The 15,101-nt window shown below is 38.4% G+C and overlaps 1 long non-coding RNA gene and 1 pseudogene across 1 annotated transcript in view; both read left to right on the top strand.

Annotated features, from left to right (window-relative positions):
- Positions 1-15,101, top strand: part of LOC131912463 (uncharacterized) — a 51,216-nt gene that overhangs the window by 20,627 nt on the left and 15,488 nt on the right. The window lies entirely within an intron of this gene.
- LOC131912462 (cytochrome c-like) lies at positions 2,585-2,910 on the top strand (annotated as a pseudogene).

Raw genomic sequence — 15,101 nt, 5'->3', positions numbered from 1 at the left:
GTCTGTTTCCTCCTCATTTTCATCATCAAAGCTGAAGTGCATCAGGTCTGAAATGGCAGCTGTCCAGAGGGACTGGGTCCAGATCAGCTTGACCAATTGTTCTTTGTCTATGTGATAAGAGAGCAGAGCTTTGCACCGGGGCGAGAAGTGTGTTATTCCTTCTTTGATCTCTAAAGACGAATTCTTGAGTGGAAAGGTGAGAGGATGGACCTCGAGACTTTCCTTAATGCGCTAATCTAAACCTAAACAAATGGCCTTTCTGTGAACATTTGGGTATTGCCAACAAGGAAACTCTTAAGTAAATGGAATCTGATTTTTAAATCAGTTAATAAATAATAATAATAATAATAATAATAACAACAATAATACATGTCTTCCCTTTGTTGAAGTTGTACATCTCTGAGCCCTAACTTAAGTATGTTTATTTACTTAGAGTCTTAATGTTCTATTTTTTGCTTAGGAATAAATAAGCTCTGTGAAATTCACTGGTATATGTTTAAATGTGATACTTTCTTTGCTTTTTCTCCTACATTTCTATTCTGCTTATTTGATGCTCTGATTGAACTGCTGTAGTCATTACACCCCATTCCTTTCTTTCTTTGCAGCATCTGGCTTTCAGAATTGAACTCATTCCTCATTTAGTCTATGTGCTGCCTCATACTCAGTTGACAATTTTTTTGGTGTTTGTATATATGAGTGCATTAAAGTATATTTCTGTGTGTGTTTTGTTCTCTAGGGCATATCAGTATTAATAAGAATTGAACTGATAAATATGCCCTGCACTTTTTAGCTCAATAGTATGGCTTTCTTAGATTGAGGAATAATTTTTATTTTATGTGAAACTTCTGCATCTTACATAACTTTAGTTTATTCAATATATAGTTTATGTAAATCATGGAACAATCTCTTATGAAATGGATACATTATTTCTGGTCAAAAAGTGAATAAAATTCCTTAAAAGTAATAAGAAATATAACAAAAACTAGAGTTCCATGCCCCATGCAAAAGACATCACCTGGGTACCCTAAAATAACACTTTAGGGGTTTAGAATTACAGCTTTAGTCCTCTGGAAGAGTTGCTTGTACTCTTAACCCCTGATTAATCTTTCCAGCTTTTAAAACTTTCCTCTTTTTAAAGACTCTATTAATATGTGTGTACCTGCATGAGTTTATCCTCACCATGTACATACAAAAGTACCATGATGGACCATATGGCATTAGATCCCCTGAAAATGAAGTTACAGAGAATTGTGAGCTGCCTGGTTGGGTACTAAAAACAGATCCCCGGTCCTCTGCAAGAGAAAGAAGCTTTTTAACCTCTGAGCCATCTCTCTAGCCTCTCAAAACCTCCCTTTAAGGGCAGAGACATACCTCAGTCTGTGAAATTCACTGTAGTTTGTGATTTGCTTTAGATCATAGAATGTGGGCAAAAGGATTTGAAAGTTCTCAGAGGATGCCCTTGTGGGTATCACATGACATCTGAGCACAATCAAGAACACCTGTGACCACCACAGGAGGAGGCAGTTTTAGCATACATAGCTCCTGGATTGAGACATGTGCAGCCTACCTAACATCAGGGACAGATGTCAGTTCACCTTAAAAAGCCAGAAAAATAAATACTTCTTCACTAAGTCATCGAGTTTTGGGTACGTAATTATGTTATTTCATTGATGTAATTCGTAAGTGAGTTCATAATGGATTTTATATTAATGTTTCATGTTAAAAGAGAGTTTTATAGTTCATCTTAGAAATTTCTGAGCCATGTTCATAGAATTTATGACCAAGAACCAGACAGTATGGATGAACAAAGTAAAAAGGCTGACAAAAGAATCTCTCAAGAATAGTTCTTTGGACTCAAAAAAAAAAAAAAAAGAGTCAGAACAAAGAAGAGAAGAAAAAGTATTTCATTTACTGAGCAAAGGCACTAGCTTCAAGCTGGATCTGAAATATTTAGTTAACAATCTTAAATGTGTTACTGTAGCTTGGTGAATCCCAGATTCTTTGGCAGAACAGGATAATATTTATTTATTCTCAAAGTTTGTTATAGAGTGCACTAGTTGCCTTTCTAATTGCTATGGCCAAACACCTGACACAGAGTCCGTAAGGCAGGAAGGGTTTATTTTGGACCTTTCAATGGTAAAGTCCACAACAGCAGGGAAAATATGTTGACAGAAGTGGGAGGCACCATATACTTTGCATTCACTCTCAGGAAGCAGAGAGTAAATAGATACGGGCCAGTTATAACATTGCAAGTTCCACCCTAGAATCTTACTTCTTCCAGCCAGGCCCCACCTCCTACAGCGCGCTCAGAATCCTTTTAAACAGAATCACTACTGGAATTCAAATACATGAGTTTGTGTAGGTCAACTAGCTGGGTGACATAACACTATGGGGGCAAGAAGAGGAGGAGGAGGAGAAAGCAGAAGAAGAGGAAGAAGAGAAGGATGAAGAGGAGTGTGTGAATGGGTGGGAGGGAGTAGAGAGTGGTTATGGGAGGAGTTGGGGAAAATGTTGAATATGATCAAAATATATTGTAAAAATAAATAAAACTCAGAAACCGGGACATCTATCTTCATGTTGCAGAATGGGTGATGTCGAGAAAGACAAGATTATTTTTGTTGGGAAGTGTGTCCAGTGCCACACTGTGGAATAAGGAAATAAGTATAAGACTGGACCAAATCACCATGGTCTGTTTGTGTGGAAAACATGTCAGGTCGCTGGATTCTCTTACACAGATATTAACAAGAACAAAAGAATCACCTAAAGATAGGATACACTGATGGAATATTTGGAGAATCCCAAAAAGTACATTTCTGAGACAAAAAAAAAAAAATGATCTTCACTGGAATTAAGAAGAAAGAAGAAAGCACAGACCTAAAAGTTTACCAAGAAAAGGCTACTAAAGAGTAATACCAGCCTTATTCATTACAAAACAAATATCACACAGCTTTTAGTGTGTACTCCAATTTAATTTATACACCAGAATTCAGATCATGAATGGCTAAGAGTGGTTTTGTCACAGTCCTATTTTAAGTAAAATTTACTTGTAACAAAGTGGATATGATCTTTAAAACAAATCAAAACAAAACAAAACAAAAAACAATTCCAGTTGCCTAAATACTGTCACTGCTCTCCCTCTCTCAAGATAAGATAATTGGACTTTATGAGACCTAATTAGAAATGTTCTACTTTTCACAAAGATGGGAGTGTCACCTCAGAGCCTATTGAATGGCTTTATACACTGGGAAGATGAATATGTTTAAACACTGGGAAACTACTCTCACTGTCTCAGAATCAAGTCTGTGTTTCAGTTTGTGTTTGCTGGTCTGTTATATGCAGTAGTTTAAGGTCAGGAAGCAACTATCTATTCTTCATGATGCTGATGTAATTAGAATTCCCTGTCAAAGGATGCTGCTTTTTACCACTGAATGGCATTCATTGCGGTTTATGTATGATATCAAATAAAGAGTATTTAACACTTAAAAAAGAAAGAAAACCCAAAACAAATAAAAAAAAAAACCACAGTAAAAGTACTGGGAGGATTATATGATTATCTCACAAAATGCAGGAAAGGCCTTTAACAAAACATTATAGTTCATGATATTTCTTTTGTCACTGTGGGAATAAAGAGAATTTCTTGATCCCTTAAATGGCATTAAAAGAAATGTGTTTGTAACAATAGTTCCAGTTGAAACTATTTATGTCTTTTATCTAAAACTAGAAAACTAAAATTAAGTACATCTTGGTATATCTTTTCATATCACTAAAAATCAAATTTTGAAGACTAACAATATAAAATGTTAATCAGAATAAGAAGCATTCCATTTTGTGCTGCAAGCCATGGAAAAATGTAGTAGAATTCAGCTACTATCACAAAAGCTATTACTTAGAAAGGTCAAGGACTTTTCTAAAGGTCAAGCCATGGCTTAAGAAGTCTTGGTGATATTTTAGCTTTTGTATATATATTAGCCGGCTCCTGCAATGATTTTCTTGTATGCTTCAAAGAACTCCTACCAGTGTATTTATTTGATATACTTTTCATGCATCCTAAGCCCAAACAGCAAACAGGCCAAATGCTGTCTCCTGAATTAAGGTAAACACCCTTAGGGAGACACCACCTGTCTCCTAGGCATAGGTTTATTTCTTGTGCAAATGAAGCTCAGATCCTACTTTCTCTCACAGCCCAAATGTCAGTCCACAGCAACTGACTCAGAACAAAAGGCCTTTTTTGCATACCAGGTGCAATGAAGTATTGAGGCAGGCCTCTTAGCTCCTAGCAGAGTTACCCTGCCCTGACAATATTATGGCGGCATAGGAAAATAGAGGCAGTTTTATTTTAGTGACTTATAGGCTGCTTTACCTAACCACCTGTAAGGTTGTAGTTTGAGCACATTTATGATACACCCATGATGTTCCACCTAACTATTTATAGGAATATATTTTGAGCACATAAATTCCCTTTCTGACTTATTCCAGGCCTTATCTGACCCCACCTCCTCTATTCTCTCCCCTTCTGGGTTGCAAATGAAGCTGGCTACCAAGGCTCCTGTAGGGACCTTGGAAGTTTTCGTATTGTATTGGAAGAGTCAGGTGGCTGGCAGGTCAGGGACCAGTTCCAGGGAGAGGAACAGGTAGGAACCAAGATGGAGAGAAATAAAGATGAGGATGAGGATGAGGCAAAAAGAGCATAGAACTAGGATAGGACAGGAGGAGAAGGGACAGAGGGGAGCTAAGTATGAGAAGAGAATTGAAGCCGAGTAGATAGAATCTTGGCTAAGGAAAATAAAGTGAATGGACTAAAGAGTTTCATGTGCATGGATTTATTTTATATAAACAAAGATTAGATTATCAGCTGGTTCTAGATTGTTCCCAGGCCCTGGGAAAGAGCTTTTGAGAGGCTGGATCCCCTAAAACCTGGATAATTTTGGAAATCTAAGTGACCCAACACCATTGTGCAAAGAACTGAAAACATCTGACAACAGAATCCTTTTAGAGCCATGGACAATGAACCTTGTGAACCTAAGGCAATAGGATGACTTGTGTACAGTGGTTCTGTTATGCCCTGATTGTGGGGACCCCCAAAGGACCACCATCCTGTGTGTAAAAGCAAAGAGCCTTTTATTTTTCAATCTCCAAGCTTGATCTCTCTATATGTCCAATGCAGTAGAAAGAGCAGAGAGCCCAGAGCCCAGGCAGGGTGGGGTTTTTTGTTTGTTTGTTTGTTTGTTTTGTTTTGTTTTGTTTTTTATCATAGCAGAGGCTTGGGTGAGGGGATTTCCAGGGTTCAGGACCCTGATTGGCTGACATTTGTCTATGGGTATCTGTAGAAGGGAAATAGGTGTGTGCTAGGCTCAGGATCATCTGGCCATCTTATCTAACCTTATCTAAGGGTTGGAATGTTTGGGATGTCAGCTACTTCCCCTTAGATGGTGGTCCATCCCTGGGTGTAGTCAGCTTATGGCTTTTCCTGGGTCCAGGTGTTGCCTGCCAGAAGCTGTGTCTGAGCCTCTAAGCCTGTCATGGCAGCTGTGTGGTCAAGCTGTTTGGGGACCTCCCACAGTTCATCTAAGGAACATAGGAAGATTTTGTCTGTAATAATACAACAAGAGTCTCTCAAAAATCACATACATATGTGTTCATAGTGTCTTTACTCATAACCCTCCAAAGTGGAAACAACCAGATGTCCACTATCAGGTACACAGATATCACTAATACTGTGTTGAACAAAGTGAAAATAACAAAACTGGGCTCTACATAGCAATAGTTTATCAGGGAAGGTAATACCTGGAAAAAAAAAGGAAACAGGAAACAGGAATAAGGAAGGAAAGTCACTGGAGTGTGGTGTAAATATGTCCTCTGACCAATTTCCTGCCAAATAAATGGGAACTCTGGAGCAAATAATAGTGTAATAGTGCAACATGGCTTTGAGGACAAACACCTCACGGCCCTCTACCACCTGTGCTTTTGTAACTGCTTAGAAAACACACCAGGAAGAGCATGCCCTTAAGGTGCTGCCACTTGACTTAGTCATTGACTAAGGATTTCCAAAAATAGGGTGACTTTGCCTGAAAGGTTGAAATAGGCCAGGAAGAGGTCACAGCTGGAGGCTGGCAGCTAGCAACATTCCTGTGGTCAGTGGAGGCCTTTCTGGAAGGGGTATTTATGCAGTACATCTTCATGACTTTCAGTCCATAAAGTTGAAATCACATAAATTTCAAAACCACCTTATGGTATGAGATGCCATGATGGTGGTTATCTTTGGAAAACAGAAAAATGCTAGTGGTTAGGAAGGGCTGAGAGGGCAGCATCTATGGTGTCAGTAATGTTCCAGATCTTAGCCCAAGTATAGAAATATGGGGCTTTGTTTTAGGACAACCCATCAGGCCATGCATGTAAGAGATATATTCTTGTGTATGTGGTTACTTAACTAAAAGAAGGATTTCAGAAATTTCAGTAATGAGAGTATAAACCTCATTGAAAGAATGATTTAGTGGGGCAAAAATCTAGAATATTAGACAAGTGATATTTAGAAAGATGGATGGGTGGATGGATGGATACATACATACATATATGCATAATGAAGTCTGACATTAAAACATTGTTTATTGCATTGTAATGAAAGATAAGTTTAACCTTCATTATATGAAGATAATAATAAAACATAAGATGAGAATTGTCTAAAGTTTACTAAAATGAGGCCTTTAACGACTTCAAAATAAAAAAAGTATATATATCATATATATGCAAGTACATACAATATAATGTAGTATATATAATATATAGTATATATATTATATATCTTAGATGCAAGATATATATTACAAGAACCTTCCACAGGTGCTGTACACATGATACTTCTGAACATTATATATGTTCTTTGACCCCATATATGCACACCTATGATGAAGTTTAATTTATAAGTTAAGTTCAACAAGAAGTAAATAGTATTACTAATAAAAAATTATAATGATATACAGTAATAAAATCCATGTGCATTCTCTCTCTCCGTCTCTATATGCATGTATGTACATGCATACACACATACATAGGACAGTAAGTATCATTTCATACCTCTTTCTACACACACATACACACACACACACATACACACACACGGGGCATAAATGGAATGATACTCTACTGTACTCTCCTTTTATGATATGAGATGATTCAGTAACCACGTGATGAGATGTGAAGTTTTATTTCAGTCTCTAGGCATGGGAAGTTCATTGGGATTTAGTGTTCACCATCATAGTATTAAAGCTTCAAATTGGGAAGATATACTGAAATAATTATCACAAAATATTAATTTTATATTAGTAACGAGATGAGAATTGTCTAAAGTTTACTAAAATGAGGCCTTTAACGACTTCAAAATAAAAAAAGTATATATAGAATCTGAGAAGACAAAGATATTAGCTGATTTAACAGTAAAGAAATGACAGTGAAGTTTCCTTGAACATATGGATTAACCAAGAGAGACAAGAAAAGGACTGTTTAGGTAAGAGGGAATATAATAGAGGGTAGCAGAGGTGAAGAGAAACCTTGTCATCTTAGAATTGTTGAGGATTATAAAGCAGCATAATCTAGTCCAGGGAGTGAAGCAGAAAGAAGAGCAAAAAGAAGCAGCTGAGAACCTCAAGCTGGGGATATATCATAAAGCTCTGTGTACCATGAATCTTAAATGGTCTTATTAATAAAAATAAACCTGGAGCCAGGTATTGGGGTGAATGCTGGAAGATCAGAGAAGCAGAACAAGCCACAGCCACCTCACCTCCCCAGTTCCTCAGCTGATCCTGTTTCCTTAGACTGTAAACTTCTGTGTCCTCATCCAGAATGAATCTCAGCTGAACTGCTGCTCAAAAGCCTAAAAGCTTAACCAGCCTAGTTCCTGGTTTTCATGCCTTATATACCTTTCTGCTCTCTCCCATCACTTCCTGGAATTAAAGGCTCTTGTTACCATGCCTGGCTGTTTCCAGTGTAGCCTTGAACTCACAGAGATCCAGGCGGATCTCTGCCTCTGGAATGCTAGGATTAAAGGTGTGTGTGCCACCATTTTCTAGCCTCTATATCTAGTGGCTATTCTGTTCTCTGACCCCAGATAAGTTTATTAGGGTACACCATATTTTGGGGAACACAATATCACCACATTTCCCCTTTTTTGTCTAAAATTTAGAAAAAAGCTTATAACTAATACAAGAAAAACTATATCCAATAAGTATACACAATACATACAGTCAAGAATTACATTAACGATGTCTAGTCCATTAACATTTGACAGATTCAGAAGAAAAACTCCATTAATATATAACAATATCCAGTCCAAAAAATTTCATTACTTATCCTATGTAAAACAAGTAGTTCCTTTTTAAAAGTAGATTCAATAATTGACCTTTTTAATCTTATCATATCCGTATTCTCTCTTTTTTCTTTTCATAATAGATTCAATAATATATCTTTTGTCATTTTTATATCTTCCCCCTTTTCTTTTTAGAGTAGATTCAATGATCTACCTCAGCTCTGAAGTTGGTGAGGGACATTTATTCAGTACAACATAATTCATTAACACAGAAAGTGGTCCTGAAGTGAAGCCAGGCATAATGGTGGAAACTATGAAAAGAAGACAGGAAGAAAAGAACAACCACTCTAAAAAAATTAAAAATAGACATAATATGACATATATTATTACTGTTACATATTAAAGGAAAATAAAACCATATGGTTAAAAAGACATCTACACTTCCATGTTTATTTTAGCCCATATTCAACAGACTATAAAAGAAATCAATTTGGTGTCTATAATCTAATGAATAGAAAATGAGAAAGTAGTCTGTACACACAATAGAATATAAGTTGATCACAAAAAACTGAAACCGTGTCATTTATGACATAAATGGAGAGCATCATGTTAAGTGAAATGAGCTATTCACAGAAAAACAAGCACTCCAGGATCTCACTCACCTAGGTCATTCAAATCATTGGTTCCACAGAAGAGTAAAATGGAGGTTCCTTGAGGCTAGGACAATGGGTAGAGCGAGGTATAGGATCGGTCAATGAGCATCAATTTATAGTTAGACGAGAGTTCAGGTGTGCTAGAGCACACACAAGAGGATGATTGTGTGCAGTATGTCTCAAAAGGTAAACAAAAGGGTTTTAAACATTCTTTGTAGAAACAAATATAAGTATTTTTCAAGAAATAATTTCCGATTTAAATATTAATATACATATGTATTGAATTATGTCATCCAAAAATTTCTCAATCTTCATTTTTTGTGTGGACAAAAATAAATTTTAGTTAAACATGAGAAGATAAACCAAATATTTAAAAATCTTTGTTCCATAAATTAGAAGAAACTGCAAAGTGGATAAAAAACAAGTGACTAACCCATTACACTAACTCCAAATCCAAGGGAGAAGGAGGACTTCAGAAGATGGCAGTGAGTAGAATTGTACACTGTACAGAAGCCGAGCCAGGCGAGTCCTGAGAAAGAAACTCTGGGCTCAGCAGGTGCTGTTCTAAACTTGGTAGTGAGTCAGAAGCAGTAGTGAAGAGAAGAGTGGTTTGGAAGCTCAGCTGGGTGTCCCAAAACTCTCAGGCTGCTTGTGCATTTTGAAAATTGGAAGAAACAAATAAAGCATTGGCTTGATCTGAAGAGACAAAGGGGAAAAGTGTATCGCTGAATTTGGAGGCATGGGGCATGACCTAGACTCTCAAACAAAACAAAACAAAACAAAACAAAAAAAACAAAAAAACCCTGTAAAGCAGTTAAAGCCAGAGTTTGGCTTACTCTGCTGTCTGGACAACTGGCAGTGTCTGATACCATGCCCTATTTTAACACCTTTTATCTCTGTATCTCTTCATGTTCTTACAATTTTATTCCTCTGGAACTGTGTTATCAACAGGCCCTCTCCCAGCCACCAGAGGCTCTTTCCTGAAGGGAGTTTTCTGTAAACAGAGGCCCCTCTCCAGCTCCCACCAGCTTTCCTACCCTTTCTGCAGCCTAGATCATTTGCATACAACTTGACAATCTATGTTTAGTAATTAATGTATTGGTATATTAGTCTCCACAGCCATGTATGAAACTATAACATGGAGGAACAAAGAATGTAAATGTATTACCTTGTGTATCTTCCAGGGTGAGTGATGATGGAATTATTCAAACTCATTCTAAAAACAAAGAAGTAGAAGTCCTTGCTTTCACTGTGACGTCTTTAATCCCAGCCATACTAGGCTGAGAGGCCAACTTGAGAAAATTGCTTTAGAGTGTTCAGCTATAACCCTCTGAGCTAAGAATTGAGCTGAATTCTTTATAGACAGCCATGAGTTTTCAAAAGATCTACCAAGGGCATGAGTTGTGAGAATTTGCAACTAAATAGTTCATGACTAATTCCAAAACAATCAAGTTGTTCTCCAAAGAAAATCTAGGGAAGGTGAGCTGCTGCGCTGAGCAGCTGAGCACTTTCAAGTGTGACTAAGCTCCTTAAAGCTTCCTCAGAAACCCAGGCCAGTGTATGCAGGCTTTGCTGATTCGGTTTGGACTGGCAGGCAAGTGGGCAGTACAAATATGGGCAAACGGAGTTTATTGTTGAGGCCTGTTTCTGTAAGGCTCATAAATGTCAAGGAGAGTCCACTTCTATTCTAGTTCATACCTCACTGTATTTTCAAAATTTGCCTGTATTTTGTGGTTGAGATTATCTAAGAAAGTTCAATCCAAAGAAAGGGCAATAAAAATGAAATACCCTTCATGAAGAAAAAGGCACTTGAACATATCTAAATGATCATGTACTTTAAATTGTGATACACAGAGTTTAGCAGGACTTGACAAACAGAGTACAATAAATCTCATTGGTATTTATTTTTCATTAATGATTCTTATCTGTGGATGGTTAGGAGAGGAATTCTTCCTGTGTGAGTCAGCTTTACAAAATTATCCAAGGTGAATCAACCTAAAAGGAGGCAAGTCTTATATGGGCTCACAGTTTCGAAGGGTTCAGCCATAGATAGTCAAACTTTTGCTTTGGGATTAGTTCCACCCCAGAGGAACACATGAAAGACAAAATTAGTCATCTTAGGATGGCAAGAAGTTACTGAAAGGGATAGAGGTCTAGAGTCCCAGTATTTTCTTCTTGGTCACATTCTAATCATCATACTAACATTCTGAATATCTTGGGTAACAACTTTTTTTGGGGGGGAGCCACAACATACACATCTACTCACTCTAAATAGGGAACACATGACAGACTGAAGTATGGATATCACCAAAGTCCAAATGGGTGAACCAGTAAGTTTTATTGGGGTTACTTATACAAATATGGGTGAAAGTTACTTATGGGAGCAGAAATGACTCAAAGACAGTTGCATTCCTCAAGGCCATCTCAGCATGGGCGACAGTGGAAAAAGCTGGAAACCTGGAGCACACTGCACAGCCTGCAGGCAGCTCAACAGGTGGGAGAGTGTCCTCACCAGGTGCCTCAGCTGATGCAAACCTCTCTCAGACAGCTCACCTGCTTTCTGCTTCTTCCAAGCAGCTGGTCTCGTCTCAGAGCCCTCTTTGCAGCCTTGCTTGTCCAAGTCTTCTTTGTGTCTTAGCTTCCTTCCATCTGAGAGGGATTCTCAGCTTTTATTACTTTTTCTGGCAGGGAGGGGCCTGGTGAATCTAGTCAGTTTCAGGGATTTCCTGAAGCTATTTTGAGTTGTTTACCTTCCTGCTGAAGGAGCTTCCTGTAGTGTGAGTTGTTTCAATCTCAGAGGAAACTGTTATCTGTTATATGACACAAGGCTCTGACTATCAAACTTTCCACAGTCTCTCAATAGCACTGAAATCTGGTGGTAAGGCCTTTAAAGCACTTGTCTTTAGAGGTATTTACTCAAGTGATATCATTGCCTTATATGAAATTCTGCATCAGAACTTAGATTCCTAAATAATAACAGCAATCATGGACGACACCAAATTTTGTCTCATCATGTATACACTTGCTTATTGAAAGGGCTCATTAGCCAGCTATCATTGCTCATAGCTGAAGTTTCAACTGTTGAAGCAGAGACAGGAGTATCAGAATTTCAAGGACAGTCTGGGCTACAAGTTCAAGGGGAGCCTATGCAACACGAGACAGGCACTGTCTCAAAATGACAAAGCAAAAGATTATATGAGAGAAATCTTCCCAAGTTCTCTAGAATTGGAAGGTGAATAGCTTACATGTGAGATAACCCTCATGACCCTTGAGCAAAACAACTAATTGACAGGAAGACATAGGATGGCTAGTGGCTTTCTATGGTGATATTTTATTTGTGCTGAAATGTGATTTTATTTGTATATTAATAAAGTTGCCTGGATGACAGGAGCCGTAAATCTAAGTGACCTATGACATACATGTCGTCATATTTGGGCTTCTCTCCTCTTTTCTTAGATCTGGGCCTTGCTTAAGTCTCCATAGCACCAGAACCTCTTCTCACAAATACCAAAACCTCTTCTCAGAAATCAGGTGACCGAGCTGAAGTTAGGCAATTAGGCAGTTAGGCAAGAGTAGATAGATAACCTCCAGAGCAACATTCCCTGCTAGCTGAACAACCCATGATTAAAGTCCCCTCCCTGCTTGCACCCCGCTTTGCCCCTGCATATATATGCCTTAAGAGGAAAATAAAATTTTGGAGCTTGATCAGACATCCTGTCTTGCTCTCGTTCTTTGTGTCTCTTGTCCCTCTCATTCGATGGCCTTCCCTTTAGGTCCCCATTGAGGACCCTGCTGGCCGGGACACCTGGAGATCAGAGCTAAGAGCAAGCCATTAAGCAGAAGTCTGGTACTGGTAGCACATGCCCTTAATCTGATCACATGGCAGGCAGAATCTCTGTGTGTTCAAGGATACAGCCAAGCAGTGATACGAACCTTTAATCTCAGTACGAACCATAGAGACCTGGAGATCTGTATAGATAGGCAGTGCCGAGGAAGTCATGTGATTAGGTTTCAAACCAATGAGAAGGTAGAACAGAAAGGCAATAAAAAGACAGGACCCAGGAAGAAGGTCTCTCTGTCAGGGGAAGGACAGCAGTGAGTGGTAAGATAAGGTGGTCTTAGCTCTTAGCTACTGCTTGATCTCTGGGCTTTTAACTCTTTATTTGGCTCTGTGTTTCTTGTTTAATAAGACTGTTTAGAATTACATCTACAGTTTCCCAACATGCTTTTGTTTACTCTGGCTATATATAGATGTTCCTTCCAAGTTCAATTTAGAGCAATAGCCTTTTCATTCTATGTTTGCCATATACACCTTGAATGCTTTTTTAAAATTCAGCATTTTATACAATGTCCAAAGTGTTTCTCTTTTATTCTATTAAAAAAATAAGCATTTTTCCATACAGTATACTCTGATCACAGTTTCCACTCACTCACTTCCTCCTAGATCCTCCCCACCTCCTCCTCACCCAATCAACTTCAAGGTTTCTCTCTCTCTCTCTCTCTCTCTCTCTCTCTCTCTCTCTCTCTCTCTCAAACAAGCAGGTCAGTAGAAATACAAGAAAACCAGAACTCAAAAAAGAGCACAGAGGGGGAAAGTCAGGTGAAATACAGACACATAGACATACAGACACACCACACACACACACACACACACACACACACACACATACACACACACTTGGACACATGCATGCACACACACAAAAACCACAAAAACACAAAATTGGAAACCATAATAGGTAAGAAAAAGACAATCAAGTTAAAAAAAAATGCCCAAACAAAACATTATGAGACAAAACATCTCCAAAAATAAAGATATTTTTGAGATTGTTTTGTGTTAGTCATCTACTGCTTTCTTAAGGTCCTTTCTTAAGTTTGTTTACATATCAGATGAGACTCCCTTGGAGAAAACTATTTTTTTTTCTGTTGTAAGGGTCTTCAATTGGAGTTAACTTTTCAGGGATGGGGGTTCATATTAACTTCCCCTCTCAGTGCTGGGCCCCCATCTGGCTTGGAACTGTGCAGTCTCTGTGCATGCTATGACAGCTCTATGAGATCATATGTACATCAATTCTCTTGTGTCTGGAAGCTGTCTTTTTGTTGTCTTCCATCACACTGGTTGTTAAAATTATTTCTCTCTCTGTTTTCACGTAATTCCCTAAGGGGAGGGCTTTCATGAGGACATCTTGTTTAGAAATGTGTGTTCCAAGGTCTCTCACTCAGCACATTGTTCCGTTGTGGGTCTTTGTGTTAGTTGCCATCTCCTGCAGGAGGAAGGTACTCTGATGCTGGTTGAATGAGATATTGATCCATAAATAGAGCAGAGTGTTGTTAAGAGTCATTTTATTGCTATGTCCCTTTAACAGAAAAACAGTATTGTTCCCCCCGCCCCCAGGTCCATGTCCTATCTAGTCTCCGATTCTTGCTACCTTAGACATCAGGCATAGGTTCCATCTCATGGAGTAGGCTTTATATCCAATTAGATATTTGTTGATTACTCCCACAAATTTATGCTACGATGGCACCAGTGCATCATGCAGACAGGTCACCATTGTAGGTTGAAGGGTTTGTAGCTGGGTTGGTGCTTATCTGTCAACACACTGAAATGGCACACAGATACTAGCTTTGAAATCATTTCCAGTTGACTATGCTACAGTGATTGAAGCATAGCCCTTCACAAAGTATATGTTTTGACCCATGTGCTCAGAAGCAGTGGGATCAGGGCGGTAGAAAAGCAAATCTAGGACTTCTCCGTGAGTTACTTTCCAGAAACAGCATCTCTTTTCCTGTTCGTTTTGCCTTCTTCTCCAACCTTCTGTCACCCTTCCAGTATTCAGTGTCACTACTCACTGCTGCATCGTCAGCTTAGTCCTCATTCTCCACCTCAAGCATTGTTTCCCTGAACTCAGTCCTCCAATATCATTCAAGCAGAGATCATGGACTCCTAGTTAGAATATTATAGCTTTGTATTTTTTAATCTAAAAAAAAAATTATTAGTGTTTAATATCTGGAATTATAGGTAATTGTGGTAGTTTGAATGTAATTGGCCTCCATAATCTCATAGGGAGTGGCACTATTAGGAGATGTGGCTTTGTTGGAGTGGGTATAGACTTGTTGGAGGAAATGTAAATTCTGAGAAGAAAAAGAAT

Source organism: Peromyscus eremicus, chromosome 6 (genome assembly GCF_949786415.1).
Source record: "Peromyscus eremicus chromosome 6, PerEre_H2_v1, whole genome shotgun sequence".
Taxonomy (NCBI): domain Eukaryota; kingdom Metazoa; phylum Chordata; class Mammalia; order Rodentia; family Cricetidae; genus Peromyscus; species Peromyscus eremicus.
Note: the sequence above shows the minus strand (reverse complement) of the source record. Positions and strands in the feature narration are given on the sequence as shown.